At 43.1% G+C, this 25,958-nt stretch overlaps 1 non-coding gene and 1 pseudogene across 1 annotated transcript; one reads left to right on the top strand and one right to left on the bottom strand.

Moving 5' to 3' along the window:
- LOC125919882 (uncharacterized) overlaps positions 1-25,958 on the bottom strand; it is a 112,437-nt pseudogene that overhangs the window by 13,929 nt on the left and 72,550 nt on the right.
- Positions 17,112-17,281, top strand: LOC125920568 (U1 spliceosomal RNA). The gene has a single exon (XR_007457144.1). It is a non-coding gene; the product is annotated as a U1 spliceosomal RNA (small nuclear RNA).

Below are 25,958 nucleotides of genomic sequence, written 5' to 3'. Positions count from 1 at the left end.
ATCGTGACCTGGCTGAAGTCGGACGCTTAACCGACTGCGCCACCCAGGCGCCCCGCGGTTTCTGTTTCTTGCAAACAAATCACATAGACTATGGCTCTTACAGTCCCGAAAAGGGCCTTATTCTGTCAAGTGTACAATTCCCACTGGGAGAGAATATTAGCAAGTGTTCGGGAGTTAAGCCGGGTATCTGTTATATACACCTCCAAGCTGCACCAGTAATACCTTCTACAGATTCGAGCCTAGGATTCTGAAATAGAGAAGAAATCCTTCCCTGGTCTTTTCTCAGGGTAGGTTCCTAAATTCCTAGAGTACCCTCTTTTGAGAAGACAGGGGAAGCATTTAACTCTTCTGTCTTAGTTTGGGTGATTCTTCCCCAAAGCAGAGCCTTGGACAAGGACTTGAGTTCAGGTAGTTCAATTGGAAGATGACTGAGGCAGGGATGAGGAGCAAGCAGAGAGTGTCACAGGGCAGGAGGAAAAAGTAAGTGGCTCATTAGTCACCTAAGTTACCACCAAGTGACTGGGGCTCGACTCCACTGGAAACTTTCTGAAAACCCGTGCAGTATGTTCCTTGGAATCCATCTGCTCTGCCCACCATTGGTAGAGGTTTGTCCCCAGGGTGTTGATTCCCCTGTACTTTAGGGCTGTTTTGTGCAAGGGATAAAGCAACTCTTGTGGCTTCAGAAAAACCTCAGAGGCAGAATAGCTGGGGGTCCCAAGGGCACGCAGTGTGGGATACTGACAGTGAGTGCGAGAACTGCTCAACTTTGGCTGAAATCAGAGCTGGGCCAAGGAGATGTACCCAAACCATCTTCTACAGTCTCTCCTTGGGGAGAAAGGTTTTATACTAGTATCATTAGACACGACTGTGGGTCCCCAGAAGCAGGAACCTTAGAGGTAAATATGGCTATCGCCTGTGACGGAACTGCTATCTGCCAACCAAAAATCCACACTCTCTTCTTCCTGGGTATTCTGCTGACCCATATTTCCCAGCCTCCCTTGCAGTTAGGTGTAGCCACCTGACCTGAGTTCCAACCAACGGAATGTGAGCAGAAGTAAGGTGCACCACCACCAGGCTGGCCCATAAACATCCTCCCGTGCATACTTGTCCATGTTCTTTTCCCTTCTGTTGGCTTGCTCTTGATTCTCAGGTGACCTTCGAAACCAGGTGCTGAAGATAGCAGAGCCTCTGCCAGCTGGGTCCCTGAATAACTGTGTGTAACACAGCATCTCTTTCTTCCCCTCCTCCCATTCTTCTGGGCCGCCTCACTTACCTGGAACTGCCTTGCTCTGAGAGAGAGAATAACCTCCCATGGTGTTGGGGCCATCATGCATTTGGGGATCAACTTATTACAGCAGCTAGCTTACCCTCACTAGTATATATACCACAACACCTTACCATTCCCCAGGCACAGGAATGACTCTTCAGGTGTCTCTGAACTACACTATTTATGAAAGATTTAAACGTTTAGGAAGATGATTATAAAACTGGTACACACACATACAAAAATTAAATGACTCCTGTCTCCCTTCTTGCCCCATTTCTAGCCCCACTTGGTTAGATAACCATTTTTAACTATTCATTCCTCTATTTTCCTGATTGTTACCTCTAAATAATCCCCTATGTCTGGTTTTACCAATGTTAAAAAATATTTAGTGGCATCCCACTATGAAAGATGAGTAGTTATCAAAGTCGTTTCTTTAACTTAGGAAAGTGAAAGTGTTCTAGGCAGAAGAAATAATGTGGTAGAGGGACCTCACACCTGCTTTGATTATAGGAAAGACAAGCAGCATGGTGATGTGGGACAAGCACAAACTTTGAACTCAAATTTGTGTAGAATTTAGCTTCTACTACCCATTTGCAAGATTAGGGGGTTGTCAAATGAAATGATGCATCTACAGGTGTTTTGCTCTGGGTTCATCTCTAGAAATATTTTCACATACCACCACACTCTATGGTAGGTGGCAATTAATGTTAGTGTCAAATCTTAAGAACAAAGTGTTCTGGAGGGTAACCTGTACGGAGTGCCTTGGACATCTATTACTACAATCAGATCTTTAGGTTACTGAATAAACAATTCCACTCAAGTCAGCACATCTTGCTCCGGCCAAAAGAGGGCAGTAAGAGACACAGAGTGCATTTGCCTTTAGAGCGAGGAGTCTTGCTTAGCAACCACACCAAAGTAGTATTTCAATTGTTGTCAGCCCATCAATGTTGGCCTGAGCCTGGAAGTGTATAAAATCATCCTTCTCAAATGATAGATCCATAAAAATTTACCTAAAAAAAAAAATCCACTGTATTTCTTGAAACATTTATATAATAAATTTACATTTACATCAAAAATAATGAAATAACAGGGGTGCCTGGGTGGCTCACTGGATTGAGCATCTAACCTCAGCTCTGGTCATGAGCTCATGGTTCGTGAGTTGGGCTCGTGCTGTCAGTGCAGAGCTCACTTTGGATTTTCTGTCTCCCTTTCTCTCTGCCCTTCCCCTGCTCATTCTTTCTCTCTCTCTCTCTCTCAAGAATAAATAAAAAAATAAAAACATTAAAAAATTAAAAAATAAAATAACATAGTAATAAACATCATCATAATAATATAATAGTATTACATATTCATTTACAAATAATCAACCTACATGTTTAGATACTTTGTTCAACCATTAGGTATCAGCCATAAGAAGGTTATGGTCTTGTTGCTACAGTGTTCTTATATGAAGAAAATAGCTTACTTTTTGTTCTCTGTACTGTGTCCAAACTGATTCTCTCTTTTTTTTTTTAATGTTTTATTTTATTTTTTTAAGAGACAGAGAGGAACAGAGCACAAGCAGGGGAGGGGCAGAGAGAGAGGGAGACACAAAATCGGAAGCAGGCTCCAGGCTCTGAGCTGTCAGCACAGAGCCCGACACGGGGCTTGAACTCATGAACTGCGAGATCATGACCTGAGCCGAAGTCAGTCGCTCAACCGACTGGGCCACCCAGGTGCCCCCAAAGTGATTCTTATGCTGATTTATGTTACTTAACAAATCACATCTAAAATCTACCACAGAGTTTTTTTTCTTCTTCAGCAAAACTCTTCTCCTCCAGTCTGTTTAAATGTTCCCACTATGGAATTTCATAGATTGGAAAAGTAACAAACTCCTGACTATTCAGTAATGGGAATTCTCAGGAATCCTTAAATTACATAAATAAATCACGGAGGGAGTTTGCCTTAGACCGGATGAGCTACGGTGGTTGGAAAGACACACGTCAGATTTTCAGACTTGGAAAAATAAGTCACTTTTTCCATTGCTACTTGATCTTAGAATTTAGATACATTTTGACTAACTGCAAATTCAAGTGGGAGGGTAACATGGGGGGAGCGGGTGTAAGCACAGAAGGAAGAGGGGATTATTCTTCAGCATCATTCTTGAATTTCTTTGTCAGAAGGAAGCCTGCCGGGATGGTAGTTGGGAGCCTCATCTTATTAAATAGGCATCAGTTGCCAGAACAATAAAACATATGACACACAAATGAATTTAATATTTAAAATGAAAATAAATTTTAATATATGTTTAAACATCTCTATACAATAATAAAAACTAATGTTTATCAGAAATTTTCTTAACGTACGCAATTCATTCTCAATTTTTCCGCACGTATTGCTAGACTCTTCCTTGAGAATCTTCACTGACCCAATGGGTTTGCATATTTAAGTAGAAAAGGAAAACACCATCCTTCCAAATATTCAGAGTTTATTTGGTATACGTGTTAGAAAAGAAAAGTTGCCTTTTTCAGGTAAAACCCATCAGGAGGTGGTGTTTTGACGTGGTAACAGACAGGGGTCTGTGTTAGACAGGCTGGTCTCTTGCTTCAACTCTAGTACTAATTTGACCATAGGCAAATTATTCAGCCTCTCTTTGCCTTAGCTTCCTTATCTGAAAAATAACAATAACAGCAAAATGCCCAACTCATGGGGTTATTGTACTTGGACTATGATAGGCACTCTGTAAAATCTAAAGTTTGTGTGTGTGTGTGTGTGTGAGAGAAATTATTTTTGAGCAAATGACTAATAAATGTTACCCGCTATCATCACTATCTTGGGCCATAGCTTCAGCAAATATCAGTTATGTCAGTAAAAAAACAGTTATTTCATTTGTTTTTTACTACCTGCTTTGGGAAATTTAGAAGGGTCTACATCCCGATGCTTATTCTTGCTCTAGCAAGAATTTTACAGCATCTGTCATAATTATGGTCTTCAATAAGGACAATCAGTATAGACTGGAGGCCAGGACCAGAATGTAAGTAGATTCACTGTTAAGCCTGCAAGTCTGAACATGGGAACAAGGACAGGGGACAAGACTGAATTTGGGACACCAGCTTCCATGGGATAAAGAGGTAAAAAGGTTGGGAGGGGAGAGAGAAATATGGAAATACCATTAGACAATTGTTTGTGCTGAATCCAGAATCCTGGGTATCTAGGGCTCAAGACAGGTAATCAGTGGGACTTAAATCACCAATACCTGGAAGGTCTTTGTGTATACAGTTGGTTTTGAAGATAGTCGTCAGCTGATATTAATGCCTAAGTCATGAGGACACTGGGATTTAGAGGCAAGAAATCCAGACTCTGCAGAGAATGAGGTATCAGAAGAAATTTGGTTTGGGGGAAGCTGGCGAAAGGAGAAACTGTAAAGAAACATGGGAAGATACAAGGATTATTTCAAGGGAATGAGTTAAGATCACTCCTGGGTATATGGGCCAATTTGAGTCACTTGGTATCAGTGTGTCAGCACCATTCTAGTGGCCCAATTTCACATAATTGCAAGGGAGAAAATTGCCTGTTGGCCAGTGGGGCCATATGTTTACTGTCTTCTTGGAACTGGAGCTATTCATGGGCTTCCAAGGTGACTCCAAAGGTACAGATACCAGAGCTCTTTGGGTCATTTGGCCAACCCCTCTGGTTGAGTAGGAAGGGTTGGGGGGTATGGTGCTGAGAAGCCCCAAATAGAAGTGGAGACCAGGATCCACACAAATCCTGATCTAGTCTTGGATTCCATGCACTGAATGGAGACGGGAAAATTTTGAGGAAAGTGCTACAAAGAAGAAGCACCAGGGCCCTGCTTGCCCAGGTGCAAAAGTCGTACTTAACTTAGGTCAGAGTAGAGTCAACAGCACCCATATATTAACTTCCTTACTTAGAGTTACTGTTTGGGTATGGGATTGGTCTAGAGAAGGGATGACCCTAGTTATAGCTGTTAATCACATGTAGCTATGATAACTTAGACCCGTGGTTCTCTATGCTGGCTACACCGTAAAATCAACTGAGAAACTTTAAAATAGAACAACAACAACAACACACACACACACACACACACACACACACACACAATGGTGTGCTTGGGCTCTCAGACCAATTAAATCAGAATCTAAGGGGTGATAGACTGATATCATGATTTTTTTTTAAAGATTTTTTTTTAACGTTTATTTATTTTTTTTTTTGAGACAGAGAGAGACAGAACATGAATGGGGGAGGGTCAGAGAGAGAGGGAGACATAGAGTCCGAAGCAGGCTCCAGGCTCTGAGCTGTCAGCACAGAGCCCGACGCGGGGCTGGAACTCACGGAGTGCGAGATCATGACCTGAGCCGAAGTTGGACGCTCAACCGACTGAGCCACCCAGGCACCCCTGATATCATGATTTTTAAAAAGTCTCCCCAGATGGTTCAATGTACAGCTAGAACTGAGAACCACTGCTCTAGATGTTCCTCACCCATCATCCATTTCTCCGTGATGGCATTCTTTGCTGCCACTTGATTCCTGGGAATCCACTTGGTAGTTTCTGAGCACAGATAACTGTGCTCTCCAGCCAAGTCTGGATTATCTACAATTGGGGAAACTTCACCTACTCTTTACTTCTATCAGTCACAGATGTTGTACAGCTTAGCTCACCTCTTCCTAAAACTCTGGCTTCAGTCTGGTGCTCTCTCTGCAGCCTGATGTTTCTGATTTGCATTCACTCTATTGTATACCTTAGTTCAGTCAATATTGGGCTGTAATCCTTAGCATTCTTGGAATCAAACAATGAGTTGTTTGACTTTGAGACCCTTCAATCATACACTTTTGTTAAAAATACTCTGTGAGCTCTTCTTATTTTTTAACCAAAAAGTAAATAAAAAGTAATTGGTTTAGAGATTTTGGAGATGCCTTAGAATATCATAAACCGGAATGAAAACCAATGCTATAAAAATATCTGTAAGACAGCCTCTTCTCCACTGTCCAGCCCACTGCTCCCTTGTGGTGTATTCAATAAACTTCTATCTCCCTTAAAAAATAAAAATTAAAAAAAAAATAAAAATATCCTGTCCCTTTAAGATAACAAGGAAACCCCTAACAGAAGACTTACTATCAGCCCTTTCTAAAAGCTTATCTATGCAGTTAGGCAAATGTCCCAAAAATTTGGAGGTATTTTCCTCCCCATGACAAGGAAAGTCTACTATAACAAAAAGCCCTGACTTAATTTTCTTTCTTTCTTTCTTTCTTTCTTTCTTTCTTTCTTTCTTTCTTCTTTCTGTCTTTTCTTTCTGTCTTTTTTTCTCTTTTTTTCTTTCTTTCTCTTTCTCTCTCTCTTTCATTCTCTTTCTTTCTTTCTCTTTCTTTCCTCTCCTCCCCTCCCCTCCCCTCCCTTCCCCTCCATTTCCCTTCCCTTCCTCTTTGTTTCTTTGTTTCTTTCTTTCTTCCTGTCATTTAAGTCCTTAGGTGGCTTCAAGGTGCTCCTGCTGAAGGAAAATAGATGGAACAAGCAAGGTACCAGAATACTTTTTAGCCCCACAGCTCTGATTTTTGTTAGGAACAGAAACAAACTGCAGTTGCTACTTAATTAGGAGAAACTATTTTATTGTACAAAATCCTTCCTCAGCAAAGTATCCATCTACCAGTTTTCTAAGTTCTCTCGTAAAGATGCTAGGCTGGGAAGCCAACAGCATTTATGTGTGGCCTTCCTGTGATATTTTAAAAGTCACCCAGAAAAGCTGACAACATCTTAATACTAATTTTTACGTATGAAATACATTTATATCCTTTATGTCCTTAAAATCTGACACCAACCCGGTGAGGGGCAAGGCATGTGTGTCTAGTCCCATTTCCTTTTTTCTGTTTTACAACTGAAGGACTAAGATTCAGATGGCTTATGTGGCCCTGTGGAAAACACACAATGAGTTATATATATATGATTATTATATATAAGGAATTGGCTCATGTGGTTATGGAGGCTGAGAAGTCCAAAGATTGGTCAACAAGCTGAAGACCCAGGAGAACGGATGGTACCATTCCAGTCAGAATCCCAAGGCCTGAGAACCAAGAGGCTAATGGTACAAGTTTCCTCCCATGCCTGAGCCCACAGTCAGTAGACGATCAACATCCCAAACTGAAGACAGTCAGGAAGAGAATAAATTCTCTCTGAATCCATCTTCTGTTCTGTTCAGGACTTCAATAGATTGGATGAGACCCACCCACACTGGGGAGGGCAAGTTGCGTTACTCATTTTACCAATTCAAATATTCATTCAGAAACAACCTCCAAACCGTCCTCCCATATAACATTTAACCAAATATCTGGGCAGCCCATGGCCCTGTCAAGTTGACACAGTCAATTAACCTTTACAAGTATCCACTTAATTGTGTGTACCTTTCAGTACTAGACATTCCTGGAATTGCCCCCTTCTTGTGTCACTGCCTAGAGGTCAGAAACTCAACTTGTCCTTTTGGATCCCACATGAACTGGCTGCAGTGGACAAGTCATTTCACCTCTATGATCTTCACATTTCTCAACTGTAAAATTACAGGGGTCAGATTGAATTTGTAGGACACTTATGGCTTGCAAGCAGTGTTTCTGTGATTCTATAGCTGAATTCTAAGACTTTAAAACCAGTTTGACTTCTGTTTCATTCAAAGCTGTGTTCTAGGGTCCAACAAAAGTATGAATATTACAGGTACTTACTCATCAAGTAAAATCAACATGAAGGCGATAATGCTGTATCTGTAAACCAAAATATGAGAGTCTATTATGTGGTTAGCTTTATACTGAGTACCATGGAAGATAAAATTTGTAATGCCGTCCTTGCACCAAGGAACTTACCATCTGTTGGTGAAAAGGTTAGCACCCAAGATATCCTGATGTGACTTAGGGGTGCCTGGGTGGCTCAGTCGGTTAAGCCTCTTACTCTTTTTTTTTTTTTTTTTAACATTTATTTATTTTTGAGACAGAGAGAGACAGAGCATGAACGGGGGAGGGTCAGAGAGAGAGGGAGACACAGAATCGGAAGCAGGCTCTGAGCCATCAGCCCAGAGCCTGACGCGGGGCTCGAACTCACGGACCGTGAGATCGTGACCTGAGCCGAAGTCGGCCGCTCAACCGACTGAGCCACCCAGGCGCCCCAAGCCTCTTACTCTTGATTTCAGCTTAGGTCATGATCTCAGGGTCTTACGATGGAGCCCTGTATTGGGCTCTGCGCTGATAACCCAGATAATCTCTGCTTGGGATTCTCTCTCTCCCTCTCTGCCTGCCCCTTCCCCTCTTCTCTCTCCTCTCTCAAAATAAATAAATAAACATGACAAAATATTAAAGAAAAAAAAAGAAATCCTGATGTGACTTAGAGTGAACTAATAACTACAGGAACAATTACCAAAGAGAGTGGGAAGCCAGTGAGTCAGGCTTTCCCTAAAGAAGGAATTAGGGCTTGGGCTGGGTTTAAAAAAACAAAATAAACAAACAAAAAATGGGAACAATTTGGATAAACAGAGGCGAATGAAGAGAACTTTTCAGGCCAGGAAAAACCCAGGCAAGCATAGGAAGGATCATTTGCATAACAGTGAATGGACCAGGAAGATATATTTAGATAGCAAACTGCCAACAGAAAAAGGCAACATGAAAATTGTATGTAAGGAAGGTATCATCTGACACCAATGGGAGGATGGATTGAAGGGTTCTCAAAAACCAGCTACCTTTTACTGAGTGCCTACTACATGCCAGCCTCTGTGATAGAATTTTATATATGTTATCTGGAATGGTTGCAACAGTCTACAAAGTAGGCTTTCTTATCTCTCATTTTACAGATAAGGAAATTCAAGGTCAAAGAGGTCAGGAAACAGTCCAATCCAGTTGATAGGCTCAGTAAAAATTCCAACCCAGTTTGGGCTGATTCCTTAATAACCCCTTATTCCACATCTCACACTGCCCCTCACCAAACCAGAAGCTGCTACCAGCTTCAACAAATCGACCAAAATTTGACTAGTTGGTGGATTTTGCCATTGTGGTCACTAGTTATGGAACAACTGATTACCGAGCCTGGCGGTGATCTGGTTTAGTTGCTATGAATGTTTAACTCAGTCAGCCACTTGGTGGTCGGCCCTGAGGATAGATTGTGATCCAGTGTGTGGCAAGCAATGTGACAGAGGGCAGAGAAGGCACTCAGACTGGTAAGTGCCCTCCTATTGACTCCCAGAGGCAAACTGCAGAGGCAGGCCCTGCAAAGAGCTGCTGTAACCATAAACCAGAGAGTCGCTCTTTATCTGTGCCTAATGTGGAAACATCATTAATCACACGCCAGTCATTTCAGTAACACCTGCACGTTCCTGGGCTCCTGGCCTTTGAACACACATTAAAAACCAAATCTGAATCCAGACATTGAAGCTATTTACATGAAATGCTCTGCAAGCATACAGAAGATCAGAGGGAGAGCCCTAAGTAAAAGTTATGGTTTATGGATCCCTGCGTGTCTTTTGTTAGTTTCCTGAAGAAATCAGAAGAAAGATGGTAGTATGTTTGATGGGGGAGGCAGGATCCTAGTTCTGTACAAAAATACCTATTAAATTATATCATAAAGACAAATCTTTGTATCAATCTTAGTTCCAAAAAACCTGTCTTTTCTTTTTTTAAAAATAGAGATTCAGTACCCTGTGTCCTACATCATTGATGCAGCTCAACCCAGACATAAACAGTCTGATTACATCACTGCCGCACATCCAACTAGCTTCTCTACTGAGACCAAAGTGTTAATTGCAGTTGCGAATTAATCATTATTCTAACTGAGCCAGAGTCTTATTTTCCTCTCGAAGCTTGTCATCATTAAGCTTGCTTGAATTGGTTAATGCACCATCGATGCAAATTATCATTCCACAATACTGAACATGCACAATTCTTTTATTCACTGTATCACGTGGAATTTTATAGGTGGAAAAGTCATAATTAACCACGTATTCTAATATTCTGCTTCCACTCCTTTGTTACATGTTACATCTTCCTGAGTTTGGGATTTTTACCGGATCTCCTTTTCTTTTACACTGAAATCTAAAATGAAAGCCACGATGGTTTTGGTCTTTTCAGAAAGTGACCTATTTCAGAAAAGAATATCAATAAATACTTCGTTTGAGTGCTTTTCAAATGTAATGTCTCTTTTCTGCTTTTATGTACATTAACAAAGTTTTTATGACATTCTCATCATGATAAAAATAATTTAACAAAACTGGTCATTAGTCTATCAAGATGAGCAAGTATAATTTCCCTATTTTCTAGAAGTTTCCATAGCTGGAACTAAAGGTTTTTAATGAAAGTGTCTCATCAAGAATAGCTAGAGGAGAGTTGATCCCTTATTTTGGGAACCAGTGGGACACGGTAGGGGTCTAACCAGGAGAAGGTCTAGCATAGATTTTGTATAGAATCCCTCACTGGGGTGGATCAGACACTGGACTGACCTGGTCACACCTACTGACAGTAGAGGTCCTAACTGGCAAGCTTGGATGTTCTATGGGTTCTAGTCTGGACCAGGGCTTGGAAAGGTGAGAACCAAGGTACAGAGATATGGGAAGCAGTTTGATGCTTAGCAGGTGTCCACTTTTTCAAAGAGGTAAAATCCAAAAAGAGTCAGAAATCCAGGCATGTGTCAGCAACTAGCTGATTTATCAATGAGCCACCAACTTGGGATTCAAGGAACAGACCTTATCCTTGGGAAGAGCTGTCTCAAAGCTGGGCTCCAGGACTGGGAGGGGATGGAGTACTGGCAGAGTATTCTAGAACCTCTGCCTGGTACACTTGGAGAACTCTCTACCCATTATCGTACTCGTCCCCACTGTGAATACTAGTTTAATGTCTTCCCCATAAGCTCTATGAGGGGAGAGATTCAGCCTGTACTGTTCACCCCAGTATCCAGTGCTTGTTTTGTGCTGGTCACCACCTCAGGCTAGGTTATCATCAGTTCTTACCCAGATCACGGCAGTAGCCTCCACACAAGTCTCTGCACTTCTACTCTTTCATTGTCCAATATAATCTTCACACAGCACCCAGTGGGTTTTTCAAAATGTGGATTCGATTTTGCTGTCAGCCTACTCATAACCCTTCAGTGATTCCCAATTGCCCTCAGGATAGAGGCCAAATCCCAAGCATGGTCTCCAAACCAAGCCAGCTGCCCTGGCTTCTTTCAGTTCTTCATGTCACACTCTTTGCCACCTCCTCCCCAAGTGCCCTTTCATCTAGTTAATTCCTTCTCATCTTTCATCTCTCTGTCTAACCATCATTTCCTTGGGAAATCCTTCCTTGAAGCCCGGGTTGCCCTGGTATTCACTCCAATAGCCCTTCTCTCTCACAGCACTTCCCCGGGCTTGTTACTCATTCACCTGTATCATCTTTTAATTCATGTCTGTTCTTTCAATTTGACTTGTAAATTGCACGAGTGCAAGGAATGTACCCATTTCACTCAGTCCAGGACACAATAGGAGCCCTAAGTATATGTTGCATTAGCTCATGAATACTTTAGGTACTAAGTTCAGTAATGAGAACTGGAGCCAGGAGAGGACTGAGGAGTGGAGGGCCTTGGGGAAGATGGAATTAGAGCAGCTTCACACAAAGCCACCGAGAGGTGATCTAGATGGGCGTAAGCACCTCCTGGCTCAGCTCGAGGAGCCTCATTTAACTCTCCCAGCGATGCTGAACTTAGGTACTGATGAATAAATTATACCTTCCCAAGATCACATAGTTGATCTAGGGGAGACCCAGGACTCCAACCAGCTCTAAGTTCAGGTGTCCCCTTTCACACCAAAGAGCTACTTTTCTCTTATGTAAGAACAGTCAGGCAGCAGATAAATAATTACTAAGTCTGCCTGGGACTTCTATCTTGCTTCTGCCTGGCTCATTCTCAGTAACAGCAGCATCTGCGTTACTCATTTATTCCTCAGCCGCGTCCAGCTTGGGGCCGGATGATGATGGATATTACCTAGAGGTTTGTGAACATCTGCATCCCAGTCTTTGCTGGTAGTGATTGTCTTCTGCTGATTCCTGTGGGCTCTGTCATGGCAGGAATGCTGATGGAACTACTCAGGAAGCCAGATGGGAGCTTGGTCATACGGCAAGGACGCTGGAGCCAGACAAAGTGGCAGAGCAGACAACAAGCAGGGTGGAATATGGATGCTCCTGTCTCGGGAAAGGATTGGCTAGCAGCAAAGAAGCAGGCTCAGAAAGAAATGTCAGAGGCAGTCTGTGCAGCGGAGGGTCAAGTGACATCCTGCACGCTGGGTAGAACACGACATCGGTCACGTTCCCACACAGGCTGGGGACTCCAGGAGAAGAAAGACACACTCTATCTTGTCACTTGCTTCAGTATGAAAGCTTTTTGTGAGTGGAAATCTGTGGTATTAAGGGGAGCACTTTCCCGCCTGTGTGGACTGTATTCCACTAAAGATATGTTAAGGATTAGAAACATATTGCCTACCCACTCCTTGTACAGTTGTGTTCCTATTGATTAAAGGGCTTGCCGTCGGTATCCTTTGTGGTTTGCTTCATTGATTCACAACCTTGATTTCAAATCACTTTGTAAAAATAGAATTCACACTTACTAAGAAAATCTTTCTTTTTGGAAACAATTTTTCTCCAGCCTGTTGGAAATTGTAAAATCCTGTTTCTGCTTCAATTCCACTGCACTGAAAATGCAGTTTACATGATGAAGTTCTCAGAATATGACACCTCTTATTATCCTTTCAAAATTTACCTAGAATTCTCTTTTCTAGCCATTTTCACAAAAGTGGGTTTCTATACTTTGGTCCCTTTTCAAACAATTGTAAAAGCTTTATTTCATTGCTAATTTCTTCTTTTATTTACAAGGTTTTATCCCAAATGACCCCACTCAAACAGATGTATTAAACAAAAAGGTAAATGGCTATAGGAAGATAAGGACAAACTGTCCCTTAACTTACAGACTGTGGGATGTTCTTCATGTGTCCTTGGCAATCTCTAGCGAGTTCTGTTTTTATATCTAGGTAGGCAATACCTGCAGCCATGCGTGAATGTGTTTAGAATCAACCTTTGGAAAGTTAAACCTCTGACTATTTTAAATAATAAATCAATCATGTGTCTGAATCATTTTAGAAATGAGGGTTACCTAAAACACTTGCTTTTCCATGCAACATTTTTGGAAGCTATTATAGACTTAAGATATTCTTTAAATAAGGCATTATATTTATTATTCATCTCAAGCCCTCTCTCCCCTTAGTTGTGCACATTCTTGAAACAGGGAATGTACGAACACAGTATCGGTTCACCGATTTGGGGGTTTTATTCATGAAACGAAAGGTTATACTTTCTCACAATCATCTAATTTTTTTGATCTGACAGTTAAGTGTCATAGAATCTCGGGATTCACAAGGTCCTTCTGGAATTTGTCTGGACAGCATAGGTGCCCTTAACTCTCAGGAAATTGGATTTGGGCATCATAAAAGGCTCTCAGCCCTGGGGATGGGGGCTCTTCATGTATCCCTCTGAACTTGCTTCCTGTGTCTGTCTTGCAAACCCCAGACTTCTCTTGTTCTCATTCTTGTCTCTAGAATTTGAAGCTTTAGGTCCTTCTTGGCTTCCTAGCAGGCCTCTCGTGAATGTGTATTCCATTCATCTTTGCTTTAGCCAGCTTGAGCCTAATGCCAGACTGTGGCTCCCTTTGGTTCCATTTCTCCCTTCAGGCCAGTCTGACCCACCTTGGGAGAGAAGAGACAAAATTTATTTTCCAGTGTGAAACATACCCATCATCTGATCTGTAAACGTTTTGATACTGTTTTATTCATTCAACAGATATTTATAGAGCAACTACACTCTGCCAGGCTAGTGCTGGAAGCTTGGTAAAGTACATAAAACTATCAGGTCCCTGTCATCACCCCAGTCACTGACTAGTGGGGAAACGGACATTAATGGAAAAGCCACACAAATACGTACATAAATAATTACAGACCGATAGAACGAATGGTATAGGATGCATTCAAACTGTGTCAGGGTGACTTGATCTATAAAGGAAGGGGGAGGAGGAAAGAGAATGGAATGATTTTTTTAGACACAGTCCTGTTATGCAGCTTAATCCAGCCGCTTTCATTCCTGGCTGCATGTAGAATCTCCTGTGTAGCTTTAATAAATACCTAACCTTAGGCTTCACCCCTCAGAGATTCTTTGTTTTGTTTTGTTTTTTAAGTTTTATTTAAGTAATCTCTACACCCCTCATGGGTCTCAAACTCATGACCCTGAGCTCCAGAGTTGCACATTCCTCTGACTGAACCAGCCAGGTGCTCCTTACCCCCAGATCCTGATATAATTGGCCTGGGCATCAATACTTCCTGCAAAGCTTTCTAGGTGATTCTAAAATGCATTAGGGTTAAGAGCTTACTCTTATGTGGATGGTTTAAATATCGTACCTACACTTTTTCTCTGATGTTCAAATGCAAATCGTCTACATTAAAATAGACCTGAGTAAAAGTTTCAAATAAAGTTGGAAACAATATTTGTCATCCCTTACTCATTTGGAATTTGCCAGTGAATACCTTGCAAGATATGCTTTTGTTACCCTTCAAACGTTTTTTCTCTTGAAAGCAACATGAGCATATTACTAAACATTTGAGGAAGAAGGAAGAAGAGAAGAAAAAGGGAGACACACTCATAAACTCACTATTCTACTGCAAGCACTGTGAGAATTGTGGTGTATTTTCTTCTCCCCCCCCCCCCATGTTATCTGTACAGACAATGAATTAAATGATGGCTTAAAACCTGCAAATAGTTTCAGTATAAATTATATTTTATATAATATATATAACATAAATTATGTTTTCTGGACAGAAAAATTACTGAATCCTGTGACTCCCTCCTGTAGCCAGTTCAACATAGATTCCTATCCTCACCTCTTGGTCCAGCATTGCTCCTTGACTTGAAGGAATAAGACTTGGCTTGGCCAAAGTCACAGTGACCTCCTAACTGCCAAGCCCATTGGGCTCATCTCCAGCCCTATTTAACTGCTCTCTGCAGCATTTGGCACAGTAGAACCCTCTTCCCTACTTGAAGCCCCCATCCCTTGACTTGCATAACACCATCTGCCCCACCATTTTTCTCCCTGTTCCCTTCACTGGTCTTCTTTCTGGTCCTAGATGCTGGGGTTCCCCAGGGTTCCATCTCTGCCCCCTTCTTTCCTCACTCTGTCCTTCCTGGGATTTCATCCAAGCCCAAAGCCTCAGTTTACTATTTATGTGCTGATAACTCCCTGGAGGAGGCCTGATATACTGAAACCTCCAATAGGCCAAATGTATGGCAAGAAATAAAATGCAGAAGTCTGTTGCTAAGGTGCAGCAAGAAATTCCTTATATGGAGACAAGCTGGACATTTGAAACTGGGAGAAGCAATCAGATTCTGGAGATATTTTGAAAGTATATGCAATAGAATTTCCTGGTGGATTAGATATGGGATATGAAAGAAAGGAGAGTCAAAGATGACGACAAGCTTTGGGGCCTCGGTGACTGGAGTCATGGAATTGCCATCATTTGAGATGTGGAGGGCTGTGGATGGAGTGAGCCTGGTGTTGGAGACGGAGTGGAGTGGGAGAGCAGAACAAGACATCTAGTAGACATACAAGTAGGGAAGGAGAAGGCATATGGGTGTACAAGTCCAGAGACGAGGGCCGAGGCCTGGCTGGAGTATACAGGTGGGAGTCATAGGGCAAACAAGGCTGTAAGATCAGATGAGACAACCAAAGGAGAGAGAAGAGACAGACTGAGGCATAGGGCACTATACCAGTCACATGCTGAGAAGAAAAGATGGGGCCAGGAGGTCCCCAAGGACTACCCCAAGCCCTGCCTAAAATAGGACAAAAGACAGCAGACTGAGCCCCACGATTCTGCTTCTCCTGACCTACAGACTCCTCACCCCTAGGGACTCTTGGGACCAGACATTGGCCTAGGGGGCCATTTCCAGTTTACATGTCTGTGTAACCTCAGTGGGTGTATATTCTTTACAGGGTTGGAATAAAGTAGAATAAAACATAGCCTTTGCAGAGCCCCCAGTCATTATTCTCACAAAATCTGGAAACTGGACTGGTTTCTGTGGCCTACCCAGCTCACTCTCAATCTACAGTACCAGTCCAAGCCTCTCATCTGACCACTGCCTACTGACCATATTCATCCAGCGGGCCACGTGCCCCAAATGATGAAAGATCTTCATCTTCCTGCAAAAGCCTCTTCCCAGGTTAGGTGCCTTAACTCGATGGTTGGTACTCTTCTACCCACTCGCTCATGTCAGAAATTTGAGAGTCAACCTTACTGTTCTCTTCTTTCTATACGTGTATGCACTCACAGATGATTCCATCTCGCAAATACCTTTCACATCTGCACTCCTCCCCTCTAATGCCCACTGTCTTGGCTTGATCCAGGCTTCCAGGATCTGTTAAGGCTTAGGGTTATGGCTTAAGTGTGGAGCTGGTAGCTCTCTTTGATTTGAAAAATACAGATAAGGGGCACCTGGGTGGCTCAGTCTGTTAAGTGTCTGACTTGATTTCGGCTCACGTCATGAGCCCAGGGTAGTGGGATTGACACCTGTGTTGGGCTCTGCACTGAGCTTAAGATTGCTTATGATTCTCTCAAGGGCACCTGGGTGGCTCAGTCGGTTGAACATCTGACTTCAGCTCGGGTCATGATCTCGCGGTTCATGAGTTTGAGCCCCAAGTAGGGCTCTGTGCTTACAGCTCAGCCTGGAGCCTGCTTCAGACTCTATGTCTCCCTCTCTGCTCCTCCCTGGCTTGTATTCTGTCTCCCTCTTGAAAATAAATAAGACATTTAAAAAAAATTTAAAAATACTTACCTGGCAGGGGAGATACCATGATCACAAAGGTGGTTTCCCAGGGCAAGCCTTATCCATTGCACTCCAGATGTGGTGACCCCTGCGATTTCCCCAAATGTGGGAAACTCGACAGCATAATTTGTGATAGTGAGGGAAAAAAATTAAAAAAGATTCTCTCTCTCTCTCTCTGCTCCCCTTCCCCACTTGCATTCTCTCTCTCTCTCTCTCTCTCTCTCTCTCTCTCAGAAATAAATAAATAAATAAATAAATAAATAAATAAACATTAAAAAAATACAGATAAAACCAAAAAATGAAAAAACCTCAGGCCATTATTAAGGAAATTAACTTGGTTATAAAGATTACAATTATGTTCCTGAAAATGGACAAGGTTATTTTAAAAAGTTGCCATTTATTTTTATTACCTGACCTACTACAGATTTATTATTTTTTAATGATAATTATCTTACTTTTCCAAAATAATCAAGAAATTGAACAGTTTTTTTGTTGGCTCATTTTCCTTTTAATAACTGGAAACTTACTATCCACAACTTAAACTATATCAATCATATAGTCTCCAACAACTTTTTTCTTTGAGTTTCCCAAAAGACTGGAGACCAAGGAGCCAAGTTCAGTTATCTTACACTGGAACACAATAAACTGAAAGGTAGAGGTCTATCATGGGGCAGAGTGGTGCATGATGGGGGCCAGCAAAGTAAAGATAGTGTTCTCACAACATGCAAAGTTAGTACCGGTATTTAAACAGCATTAGATGGATTGAAAAGCTCTCCTAAATATCTCTTTTCTATATTTTCTCATATTTCTAAATATAAATTATCATTAGCAAGTAATTATGGTGAATAATAATACTGTCACTTAATTTCCTGCCAGCTAAGGCCTGGCAGAGTTGAAGCAGGCTGAACTCAAGAGTGTGCAATTTTAGAACTGAACAATTAAACTCAGAGAAGATGGGAGTAGAGGGTTACCGTGGCAACCTGATCCCACAACCCTGTGTGTGGCCATATTGTTCCAGTGTCTGAGTCACAGAGGCTGGTTATTATGATTTATAATACGGGCAGTGTTTGGGTACAGATAGAGAATTTCCCTTGTAGCAAGTTTAGAAAGGACAGGTACTTTGGAATCTGCAGAAGAGGATTATATGATTCTCAGCCAAGTGACACTGAATTAATGAAAATAATTAGTAGTTGTTAATGACAGTGTGTAATTTTAATCTATTCCATGAAAATAATGGAATTATTGGCTTTGTAAAAAGAATTGCTTTGAAATTCAATAATTAAGTATAATTGTATAACTAGTATGACTAATTCATTCAATAATACTGATTAAATCCTAGCATTTGCTAACTCTGCTGTAGGGGCTGGGATTCAGTGAACAAAACAGGGGTGGTAAATAATACACAGTAAATATTTTATGGTATCAATGTGTTAGAATGTGGTAAGGAGCATGAGGACAAAATAAAGCAAGGCAGGGTGATTGGGAATGCTAGGGAGAGTAGGGATACAGTAGATAGTTTTAAATTGGGTTCTCAAGAAGGCCTCATGGAGAAGATGCCATTTGAAGATACTAGAAAAGGTTGGGGTGGAGGGGAGCCATGCAGACATGTGGGGACATTCCAGGCAGAGTGAATACCAGGGCAAAGGCTCTGAGGTAGAGGCATGCTTGCTATGCTCAAGGAGCAGTAAAACAAAACAAAACAAAAATACTGGAGTAGAGTGAGTGAGAGGCAGGATAGTAAAAAGTGAGATCAGTAATAACTGGGCAAGATCCTATAGGGCTTGGCAGGTCACTGTAAGTGTTTCGGCTTTTATTCAGAAAGAAATAGGCAGCCACTAAAAGATTTTGAGCAGAGGAGTGACATGACCAGTTAGGAGCCAATAACAACTAAGGGGGGGTGGAGAATTATGGTGACCAGGGAGTGAGGAATGAAACTGGGGAGAAGCAATCAGATTTTGGAGACATTTTGAAAGTATATGCAATAGAATTTCCTGGTGGATCAGATATGGGATATGAAAGAAAGGAGAGTCAAAGATGACGACAAGCTTTGGGGCTTCAGTGACTGGAGTCATGGAATTGCCATCATTTGAGATGTGGAGGGCTGTGGATGGAGTGAGCCTGGTGTTGGAGACGGAATGGAGTGGGAGAGCAGAACAAGACATCTAGTAGACATACAGGTAGGGAAGCAGAAGGCAGATGGGTGTATAAGTCCAGAGACGAGGGCCGAGGCCTGGCTGGAATACACAGGTGGGAGTCGTAGGGCAAACAAGGCCGTAAGATCAGATGAGACAACCAAGGGAGAGAGAAGAGACAGATGGAGGCATAGGGCACTATACCAGTCACATGCTGAGAAGAAAAGATGGGACCAGCAAAAAGACTAGGGAGGAGCCAGAGAGATAAAAGCAAGAGAGTTCAGAGGCCCAGAAACCAAATGAGGAAAATATTTCCAGGAAGAGGTCATTGGTGCCCTTCACTCATCACAGTGATGGAAGTGAAGCCTGATTGGGGTGGTATGAGAGAATAGCAGTCAAGGAATTAGGGACAACCTGTTGGCAGCTCTTTGGAGGAGTGTTGTTTTGCGATGTTAGCTAGAGGGAAAGTGGGTCATGAGAAGTTTTTTTTTTTTTTCCAATTTTTTTTTGCTTTTAAATTTTCGATAGGAGATTTAAGATGGATAAAAACATAGCATGTTTTGGGGCATCTGGGTGGCTCAGTCGGTTGAACGTGGGACTTCGGCTGAGGTCATGATCTCACAGTTTGTGAGTTCAAGCCCCGAGTCAGGCTCTGTGCTGACAGCTCAGAGCCTGGAGCGTGCTTCGGATTCTGTCTCATTTTCTCTCTGCCTCTCCCCTGCTCACACTCACACTGTGTCTCTCTCTCTCTGTCTCTCCAAAAAAAAAAAAAAAAAAATTTAAAAAAAAACATAGCATGCTTTTCTACTATGTGTATGTAAAATTACTGTTTCATATTCCTGATTATTTTATATTGAAATTTATCTTCCAGACACTATAGACCCTTTCCCTAGGACCTCCAATTAGTTAAGCCTTTGTCCTTCACTTGGGATATGGACACTTTCCTGAATACATTAGTGTTTTTTTATTCAGCCTGGATAACATGGTCAGGGGTGCCTGGGTAGCTCAGTCGGTTGAGCATCCAACTGTGGCTCAGGTCTTGATCTCGCTGTCTGTGGGTTCGAGCCCTGGGTTGGGCTCTGTGCTGACAGCTCAGAGACTGGAACCTGCTTCGGATTCTATGTCTCCCTCTCTCTCTCTCTCTCTCTCTCTCTCTCTGCATCCCTGCTCACACGGTCTTTCTCTCAAAAATAAATAAACATTAAAAAAATTTTTTAAACATGGTCAGTTTTTTTTTTACATTTATTTTTGAGAGACAGAGTGAGACAGAGTGTGAGCAGGGGAGGGACAGAGAAAAGGAAACATAGAATCCAAAGCAGGCTCCAGGCTCTGAGCTGTCAGCACAGAGCCTGACGCGGGGCTTGAACTGACAAAACCATGAGATCATGACGTTTAACTGACTGAGCCACCCAGGCACCTCTTGTGGTCAGTTTTTCAACGTGGAATTTCTCTGAACATGGAGTAGGAATGCCCCCAGCCTTTCTGATATGCCCAATGAGTCACTCCAACACGAGTCCATCCGTAATATTCTTAGTCTCTGTTCCTAGTCTCTAGTCCCACAGTGATGCTGAAGGAAGACACAAAAATGCAGGTATGATCTGCCACTCACGCGTCACATCCAGCCCAGCCAGACCCTTGGCACTGTTCCCCATTTCCCGTATCTCTTGTTAGTTACCTATCGAATTGATCCTAGGGACCGTTTTAGTGTAGGCCAAGTGGGGCCATTTGCAGGACGTGTGCTGCCTGGAAGCTCTACGCTCCTGGCCAAAGGAGAGGGTGGTTGTGAAATCCTGCGTCATCCTGTAGCCCAGCGCAGAGGCAGTGCTCCAAGGCAAGCAAGAGAGGGGTGTGTCTTTTACACAATAGCGGCAGCAGCTGGCATTCGCAGGAAGGCACGGAGAAGCGATGCAAATCTCTTAAAAAATCTGTTCAGTGTGACGATGCTCTTGGAGGGTGAGCTCTGAGAAATAAGAGGCAGAAACTGAGAATCCTATTCTGTGTGCACAAACCCCTGCAGCTGGATTTGGCCATTCAGAAGCTGACAGGGAGAGAGTGAGGCTGGGGGAGGGGGGTGTGGGCGGGTAGACGTGTTCATCCTGGGTATTGAGAGAAAAGGAGCCACACTGCATTGGGACTGAGAAGTTTTCTTTGCTGCCCAGGGACCTCTGGTGTAGATTTGAGTTAATCATGCTCCTTGGCTTGCTTGAGATCTTCCTCCCCAGCCCTACCTAACCATCCCAGCAGTGCCTTCCTGAGTGGGTCTACTTACAGTTCTGACGACACACACACATGCACACACACACACATGCACACACACACACACACACACACACACATTTTAAAGGTAGCTCATAGTCATAAAACTATAACAGCATATAGCGCTTATTCCATTTTGTGCGTTCGGTTGTTAATCCGTTTGCTATTTTCAAAAAGTTGTGAGTTAAAGAATCCTACTCAGGTATAGTTAAAGGCAGATGGAAACTGGGTGGCACCAGGGCACCTGGGTGGTTCAGTCGGTTAAGTGTCTGACTTTGGCTCAGGTCATGATATCACAGGTCGTGAGTTAGGGCCCTGCATTGGGCTCTGTCTGTGCTCACGGCTCAGAGCCTGGAGCCTGCTTTGAGTTCTGTGTCTCCTTCTCTCTCTGCCCCTCCCCCCCTCTCAAAAATAAACAAACATTAAAAAAATAAAAATTAAATTAAAAAAAGAAACTGGGTGGCACCAACTAACAACTGTAGGCAAGATTTTGGTGCCCGGGGTTTACTCTCTCATTCAGTAAATATTTACTGAAAAGTCCACTACGTGTTAGTACCATTTTTATTTTTCTTTCAACTTATAGAACTACGACATTTATCAAGTATTCACCTGGTGTGCTTTTCTGATGAAAAATCAACTCTCCACCTCCAACTGGGTGTCCTAAGATTCGATTCAATTCTGACACTAACTACTCAGAGTTAGAGCAGACTGCCCAGGTTCGGGACTCAGTTCCACAAGATTGTCCCCACTTCAGACACCAGTTGTAGATTGAGGGCCACCAGTACATCTGACCAACTGGCTATAAATCAGAGGTTCTCATGATCCCTTCCCCATGTTCCATAATTTGCTAGAATGGCCGCAGAACCCAGGAACACACTCTACTTATGTTTACCAGTTTATTATAAAGGATACAACTTAGGGACAGCCAATGGAAAAGATGCATAGGCAAAAGATGCCTAGGGGTTGGGGGGAGGGGGACACAGAGCTCCCACACCCTCTCCAGTCATGCCATCCTCCCAGCACTTCCGCATATTTACCAACCTCATTCAAAAGTTTGTATATAGCTCAATCTCTACCCCCATCTTCTTCCCACGGGGGTTGGTGGGTGGGGCTCAAAGTTGTAATTTTCTAATCACTTGGTCTTTCTGGTGACCAGCCCCATCTAGTTGATCTAGGGGTACCACCCTAAGTCACCTCATTAGCATAAACTCAGGTGTGATCAAAGGGCTTGTTATGAATAATAAAATACATCTCATCACTCAGGAAATTCCAAGAACTTTTAGAGCTCTGTGGCTGGAACCAGAGACAAAGACCACGTAGATTTTTGTATTCCCCCACACCACCATTTGTCCAGATCCCTGACTCAGGTCTGAGGCTCATTGCCTCAACTGTGGGGAGTGTTGTTGGCAGTTGACAGCTTTTAGCCTCTGGGAATTGCCGTCAACTGAGGACAGTCGCCTCATCCAAGGTCACATAACGTCCCCGAGGAATGTCAACTGGCCTATAGGGTGGAAAACAGAGCTACTCTGAAGGACTTTCCCAGCTCCAGAGCTCACTGTGACCACAGTATAGTTCAACTTTCTTCTCTGCCCCCTTCTGTTTTCTTCCCTCCCCCATATTGATCCCAAGGGCATTCTCTAAAAAAACTCCTGCACACAAGCCTCCCTCTCAGAGCCAGTTTCCCACGTAAGACAGCAGGCATTATGCTTGGCACTTTACATGTGACACGTATTTTAATTTTCCTAACAGCCAATAAGGTAGACATTATTGCCATGTTAGCGAAGAGAATACTGAAAACTAGTGAAGTTGAATAGATTTCCCAAAGTCCCAGAGCTAAGAAAGTGGCAGAGGCAGGATTTGACTCAAGGCCACCTAACTCCAATGCTATGCTCTTGTCACTGTGACACCTCAACCTACTAGCTGCTTTACCTGTTCAGGTGCCACCCAGAGCCTGGGCCAATCTGGTGGGAAGTGGGGGGGTGGGAATGCGAGGCACTGGGGTCAGGTCGGGAGGGTGTTAAGAATGGCTGAGCTGTGAGGAAGCAAGGAAAGCAAGGAAGGAGTCAAGGTGGGAGGCTGAAGAAGTCAACTCTTCTGCCAGACTGGGGAGGCTGACATTGAGATCCATAGGTAGGAAGAGTCAGATACAAAGTAGGGGAAGAAGAATGAGTTGAAGGAGCGAACAAGTAGAGCAGCTTAGTCTTTTTTGTTTGTTTGTTTGTTCATTTTATTTATTTTGAGGGAGAGAGAGAGAGAGAGAGAGAGAGCGCGCGAGCAAGCATGGGTGGGGGAGGGGCAGAGAGAGGGAGGGAGAGAATCCCAAGCAGGCTCCGTGCTGTCAGGATAGAGCCCGATGCTGGAACTCACGAACTGTGAGATCACGTCCTGAGCTGAAACCAAGAGTCGGAGACTTAACGGACCAAGCCACCCAGGTGCCCCAGCAATTTAGTATTAATCTGAAACCCAGAATTATGCTCTGTGGACCCTGGAGTGTCACTGGGTGGGCACATCTTTGAAGGAACTAAAATAAATGCAACTTTGGCAGTTTCCTATAATTATTATGCATTTTTGTCATTTGAGAAAATCTACTTTTGTTTCTAGAGTTGCCACCAGAGTAATTTATTACACAGATACTAGGAAATGTCCATGTATAATTAAAAAGAGGGTTCACTTACCTGTTCTGCCATCTCACTGCTAATTCTACATTATTAAATGTTTAATTGTGGTCTGCAGTTTAAAAATACTTCTTTGTCACATGAGGAATCATTATGCATCTAGAAGGTGTAGGTTGGCAAGTACATTTATATTTTTATTTCTTTCTGCCTTCCTGCCAGGTTCATCCCTCCATTAAGCCTTTAAGGAACACTTATTATGTTAGACTGCGGGCAAACAAAATCAATACAACACAATTCCTGTCAAGGCATTAACAGTCTAGTGGGAGAAACAGACGTTTAAACAATAACAACAATGACAAAAAGGCATATATAGCAAAGCTCTCAGCGCCCATTGAAGGGAGCCACTAAATCTGATGGGGATGATAGTCTTAGAGTGGCTTAAGGGAAATATCCCTAAGATTGGAAATCAAGTAATAGAGCAAAACCAGTGTTAAAGACAAAATTCAACTGAGTAAATTTCAAGATCTAATTGGCTTTACTGGGATTCATGAATTGGGCAGCATGCCATCTAGCAAGTAGAGGGGAGCTGCAAAGGGCTACAGAAAGGTTTCTAAAGACAGGATAAGGACGACATAAGCAGAAAAAAAGGGTTATTTGGGGTAAAGTCACCTTTGAGGACAAAAGGGTCTTATTAGGTCAGTTACCTCATCCTTCTTTGGGGGATAGAGAGGACCCATGTGACCTTGCTGGTGCTGACCATAAAATTCCTGACTGACCAGTTCAGACTATGTTTCCGGGGGGAGGTTGAAAGGGCCATTGGTTTAGGTATTAAGCCCTGGTTTGGTGTCGTGGCCTGACATAAGTGACTCCATTTTGGGTCTGTGGTTTTCTTTTTGATACCGGTAAGAATTAACGATGGATAAGATTAGCCATCAGGAAAAATTATCCAGTATGCTGTCTCCTGTGCTTACACTCTTCAGTGGTTCTCTGCTGTCCTTGGGAGTAAGTTCAAACTTCTTACCGTGACTCTCCGTCATCCCTGCTTGCTTTCCCAATTTCATCTCAGGTTCCCAGTGATTTGTAAGCCCTTCAAAGTTTGAGAATCCCCTGGGATCATACATGAGAGCTTGGTGTTTGTGCCAGTAAGAGTCTTTTAGCTTCAAATGACCTAGATCAGCTTTGTGAAGCTGGGACTAGGATTTGCAAACCAAACCGGGCATTGCCAGCTGGCTCTGCCTATAGGGGAACTAGAGGGAGATGTCTGGGCTGGAGGCAAAAAACGTGACTCGCCCTCCCTGTGTCCCTCCTGCTCTAGAGAGCCTCACCCCTGCAAAGCTGTTCCGCAGGAGCCGGCCCCTCCTCTGGCAGCAGTCGAATCCAGTTGGCAGTTTTTCCAACATCTGCAGAAGCGGCTTCCTCGTGCCTCCTCGGAGACACCAGCACCGGCAGAGGTCCGAGGGGCTAAATGTCCCCTTTTCTACATTTTTAAGTTTTAATGATTCCAGCTTTTGCTCTTTGTTCCCCCAACCTTAGGAGTGGTAGGTGCCTTAGGGCAATGGTTCTTAAGCAGGGGAAAGTTTGCCCCCTGCCCAGGAGACATTTGACAATGTCTGGAGAGATTTTTGGTTGTGACAGTTCAGCATTAAGTGTGGGCAACACTACGGGCACCTAGTGAAGAGCAGCCAGAGAGCCAGAAGGGCTGTTGACCGCCCCACAGTGCAGGGGACAGCCCACACCACAAAGAATTATTCGGTCTAAAATGCCAACAGTGTCAGGGTGCCTGGGTGGCTCAGTCGGTTGAGTGTCCAAATCCTGATTTGGGCTCAGATCATGATCCCAGGCTCA

Source organism: Panthera uncia, chromosome B4, assembly GCF_023721935.1.
Source record: "Panthera uncia isolate 11264 chromosome B4, Puncia_PCG_1.0, whole genome shotgun sequence".
Classification (NCBI taxonomy): domain Eukaryota; kingdom Metazoa; phylum Chordata; class Mammalia; order Carnivora; family Felidae; genus Panthera; species Panthera uncia.
This window is presented reverse-complemented; position numbering and strand designations above follow the sequence as displayed.